The sequence below is a fragment of the Muntiacus reevesi genome, chromosome X (genome assembly GCF_963930625.1).
Source record: "Muntiacus reevesi chromosome X, mMunRee1.1, whole genome shotgun sequence".
NCBI classification, from domain to species: Eukaryota; Metazoa; Chordata; class Mammalia; order Artiodactyla; family Cervidae; genus Muntiacus; species Muntiacus reevesi.
This window is the reverse complement of record NC_089271.1, coordinates 97943467-97948906: the sequence shown is the minus strand read 5'-3', so window position 1 is coordinate 97948906 and position 5440 is coordinate 97943467.

The window sequence follows — 5440 nt, the reverse complement described above, 5'->3', positions numbered from 1 at the left end:
TTCTGCCATAAGGGTGGTGTCATCTGCATATCTGAGGTTATTGATATTTCTCCCGGCAATCTTGATTCCAGCTTGTGCTTCTTCCAGCCCAGTGTTTCTCATGATGTACTCTGCATATAAGTTAAATAAGCAGGGTGACAATATACAGCCTTGACGTACTCCTTTTCCTATTTGGAACCAGTCTGTTGTTCCATGTCCAGTTCTAACTGTTGCTTCCTGACCTGCAGATAGGTTTCTCAAGAGGCAGGTCAGGTGGTCTGGTATTCCCATCTCTTGAAGAATTTTCCACAGTTTCCTGTGATCCACACAGTCAAAGGTTTTGGCATAGTCAATAAAGCAGAAGTGGATGTTTTCTTGGAACATTCTTGCTTTTTCATTGATCCAGCGGATGTTGGCAATTTGATCTCTGGTTCCTCTGCCTTTTCTAAAACCAGCTTGAACATCTGGACGTTCATGGTTCACGTATTGCTGAAGCCTTGCTTGGAGAATTTTGAGCATTACTTTACTAGCATGTGAGGTGAGTGCAATTGTGCAGTAGTTTGAGCATTCTTTGGCATTGCCTTTCTTTGGGATTGGAATGAAAACTGACTTTTTCCAGTCCTGAGTTTTCCAAATTTGTAGACATCTGCTGAGTTTTCCAAATTTGTAGACATCTTTGCCAGTCATCAATCAACTTATCACAGTAGCTAATGAGGTACATTGGATCCCAAAAAGGATTACTGTGGCCTGGTAGTCACTGGGGCAGGAGTGTCCTGGTCCTCTAAGGTTTGCCAAAACCAGTCAAGCATGAGGTTCTATCTGAATGCAAGGACAAGACAGTGAGACAACTCACTTAAGCAGTGGTCAGGGAGAGTTGCAGCCCTATGGGTAGATGCATACAGAGGGTGCTGAGTAGGCCATTGAGGCAGAGAAGGTACTAGTATGTGGCTGGCCTCCATCTGGAAGAGGGGGCCAAAGGGCAGACAAGTCCTGGCAGGCTCAGCAGCCATGAATCCAGGGTAGGGCAGTTCCTGCAGAGCTTGGCGAGGCAAGGCCCTGGGTAAAGCACCAAAGAGCTGCCTACCTAATGCTCTAACCTGCCTCTGATAGGCCAAGGGCTTTGAGCAAGCTGCTAGATCCCTGAAGCCCTGTCTACCAAATACTCTTCAGATCATTCACTGGGCTGGTTTGGCACCAGGTGATGGTTGTCAAACGTGTACAGAGGTCACTAGTATGATGACACTGGCTTAGAAGGTGCTGAGAAATGTGGGTGGATCTGTAGGGTGGGTTCAGAAAGGCCTGAGAATCCAACTGCCCAGGTGAACAAGTGTTTGTTCTAGCACTGCCTCCAGGCCCAGGACTAGGTCTCTGATCCTGGCCCTGGGCCTCGTGTCCCAGTAGAGGAGGGACTGGGATTTGGACATGTTCTCTGTGCCCCATTTGGGGCTGGGATTAGTATTCAGGAGAGAGAAGCTCAGAGGCTGAGCTAAGGCCATGCAGCCAAAGGCCATCTAGCCACAGTGAACTGAAGGGGCTCCCGGTGGTACCAAGACTGGGACAAGTCCCAAGGTCCCATGGCTCTGAGGGCTATTCAGGAGATGGTGCCCTGTACCACTGCAGCTCAAGGGCTCCAGAGGTCCCTGTCCTGTTAACACGACTGTCGGATTACTCCCTTTTATCCAGTTCTGGCTCGGACCGCTGGATGTTGAGTGGCTGTTTTCAGTGTGGAGTGTCCCAAGAGAACTTCTGACATCTACAACCAGGGATCATTAGAGGGACTCTCCCTGGACTGGGAGATCATGGCAGCATGTAAGGGCCCGTCCCTGGAATGCCTCCTGTCCCCTTTGCTGGCAGACTCCTACAAGTCTCTGCTGGGCCAGCAGCCTGGCTAATTGAAGCTCCCCCTGTGCCTGCTTCCTCCACCAGTGGCTCTAGCCCAAGATTCCTGGCTCTTCTCCCTGTGTCCCCCTAGACTAAGGAGTCCTCCAAGACAGGGCCTGCTCAGAAGCTCCCTGTGACCTCTGTCATGCGAGCACCATGGTGCCTACCTCCCCCCACCTCAGCATGAGTGATCCATAGAGCTGAGCTAAATGGAACTGAAGGGGAGGCAGAAACTTCCTGGGGTATCAGCCAGAGGAGGCCTCTGCTGTAGGAGGCTACTGGCATGAAAACCGAGCAACACAGTAATGAGAAAACAGGCATGACCCAGGGCTGAGGAAATTCTCCAGGACCATGTTCCATGAATCCTAGTTGGCCTAGGACTGCCTGGGAAGAGTCAGGCTCTGGTAGCACTCTTCTGGGGCCAGACTCCAGCACCCAGTTGGCTGAGATTTCTCCTCCAGGGTCTGTAACTGAGTGAGGGCACCTAGGTCAGCCCCTTCATTGCTCAGATAAGGGGCCAACACTCAGGGGTGGCTGAGATTGGTCTAAGAAGAAAAGCCTATTCATGAAAGAATACCTATTAAAATGATAATCCCCTCCTAGAGTCTTCTGTCCAGCTCCTTCTAGAAGCCTGTGCTGAGGGAAGTAGCAAGGGAGGGAAAGTCACAAGAAAGCACTCAAGGGCCACTGTATTCCTCCCTAACCTACAGTACCTCTGAACATGACATGACATGGCAATGGGGTCTCAGCAGAGCAGGTTGAGATGAGGGCATTCAGGGGGACCCTAATGCAATAAGATGATGCCCTAATGAGGAGAGGAGAGACACAGATGGCCGTGTGGATATGGAGGCAGAGGGTGGGAGGGGTGCAGCCACAAGTCAAGGAAAGCCTGGGGCCACCAGAAGCTGGAAGACATGAGAAGGATTCTCTCCAAGAGGTTTCTGAAGGAGCATGGCCCAGCACATACCTTGATTTCTGATTTCTGGCCTCCAGAACTTTGGGAAGATAAATGTCTGTTGTTTTAAGCTCCCCCCTTACTCCCACCATGGGTGGCACTTTATTGTGGCAGCTTCAGAACACTCCTACAAACACTTTGACACCTGTCTCCTAGTAGCCTCACAACCAGTCAAAGGCAGAAACCTGGCCCATCTTCCCATTCCAGTGTCTGTGCTCCTGGTGCTGCCTCTCAGCTCACTGCTTCCACCCCAGTTGTGAATAAACAGTGCTCTTCAGCTTCAAAGCACTCTGGACATACTAATTAACTCTTGGTTAATTGGATGAAATAACGTGAAGCTCTAGTGACATCATCTGCATTGTGTGCCCAGATCTAGCCACAAGCGAAGTCTAGTGACTGCTGAGCTGTGAGCTTCATCTTGTGGTAACATGTTGTGCCTTTCGCAACCATCCCCAGAGCAGCAGTCTGGGAGGCCCCATTCCCCCCTCAGCTGCACAGGCTTCAGAAAACAGCCAGCCATGAGCACGCTTGGCCAATCAAGCACATGTGACCCTAATGGTTTCTGTGATTAAGCATATGTGTGTGTGTGTATGTGTGTGTGTGTGTGTGTGTGTCTGTGTGTGTCTGTGTGTCTGTGAGGGAGAGAGAGAGAGAGCCACGCAGCCCTGAAATTGTCTTACAGACTGCAGACACTCACATGTACCTTCAAGTACTGCACAGGATGGCCCTGTGGGCCTCTGCAACCCTCAGGGCCTATGCACCTCCTGACTTCTAGAGCCCAAAGAGAAGAATTCCCCTGACCTTTTTTTTTTCTTTTTTTTTTCCCCCTGACCTTTATATTCACAACCTCAGAGAGCGAGCAGTACTTGAGCTGGGCAAGTAGCTGCTTGTGAGGCTGCGAGTCAGGAGCCTACCCCAAGTCAGAGTGGGGAGAAACTCGGACCAAGGTCTACTGGACACAAGGAGTGGTAGGGCTGGCACTGTCCCCACCGTGCTGGGGGCCCCGAGGACTAGACAGTGGGCACGCTATGGTACATGGAGTCCAGGATGGGGTTGGAGTCCACCTTGGACTCTGCCATGGATTAACCAGGTCTCCCTGATTCCATGCAGGCTCTTTTTCATTCCCCACCCAACAACCAGGGGCTGTGTGCACCAGGTGGGTCTGCTCTTGCCAATCCCTCATGTGTGTATCCCAACGGGTGCCCTGTAACAACATCAGTGAACAAAAAATAAAATAGAAAGCAGATGCTGTCCAATAACAAAGAAAGGAAGGTCATTCCTGCCTAATTATCTTCCAATCCTTCAGATTATTAAAAAAAAAAAATAAGAAAACCCAAAACTCCAAGTTTGGTGCCCTTATGTTTTTCTTACTTTGTACAGAAGTGAAATAGACCCTGAAATGAATGTGCAGATCATACATAAGTGTGCAGCTTGATGTCAGCTCACAAAGAGAACATTATCTGTGCAAAAGCACCCAGGTCAAGAAACAAAATCTGGCCAGCACCCCAGAAGCCTGTCTGCCAGTTCCTCTCCTAGTCACTACCTCCCTGAGGGGAACCCCTCTCTTGCTATCTAGTAGCAGACATTAGGTTTTCCCATTTTTATGTTTGACATAGATGAAACTACACAGTATGTGCTCTTATATGTCTGGCTTCTCTCACTCAAGTTCTCCTTGTGTCCTCACATGATCTTCCTTCTGTGTGTGTCTGGGTCCTCACCTCCTCTTCTTGTTAGAAGCCATATTGGACTAGGACCCTCTGTAACTACCTCATTTTTCCTTAATTATTTCTGTAAAGATCCTCTCACCAAATACTGCAATCACACTGTAAAATTTTTTAAAAAGATAAAACTACATGCAAATGAAGAACTTCTGTTCATCAGGACACACTGTTGTTTTATGTGGTGATAAGTCTCATTAGTTCTCAGGAAATGCAAATTAAAACTATGAGATCTAGGAGATCCAACCAATCAATCCTAAAGGAAATCAGTCCTGAATATTCATTGGAAGGACTGATGCTGAAGCTGAAGCTCCAATACTTTGGCCATCTGATGTGAAGAACTGACTCATTGGAAAAGACCCTGATGCTGGGAAAGATTGAAGGCAGGAAGAAAAGGAGATGACAGAGGATGAGATAGTTGGATGACATTACCGACTCAATGTACATGAGTTTGAATAGGATCCAGGAGTTGGTGATGGACAGTGAAGCCTGGTGTGCTGCAGTCCATGGAGTAGCAAAGAGTTGGACACGACTGAGTGACTGAACTGAACTGATCTAGAATTTTAAAAAAACAGAGAATGCCAAATGTTGGCAAGGATGTGAGGGCAACTAGAACTCTCATGCATTGGAGGGAGGCTTAATGGATACAAGAACTTTAGAAGACTATTTGACCTTGTCTACTAAAGTTGAATATGTATATTTCTCTGACCCTTATCGAAGCTGGGAGTAGCAGCCAGGGAAAGAGGAGATAAAAGTATATCCCAACCACTATCAAGGGCTATGAGTTGAATAATGTTACTCCCAAATTCCTATCTTAACATTTTCACCCACATCCTGTTTGGAAATGAAGCAACATGCTTCTGTATAACTATAGGTCAAAATATCATAATAGAAAGTTGAAAATACA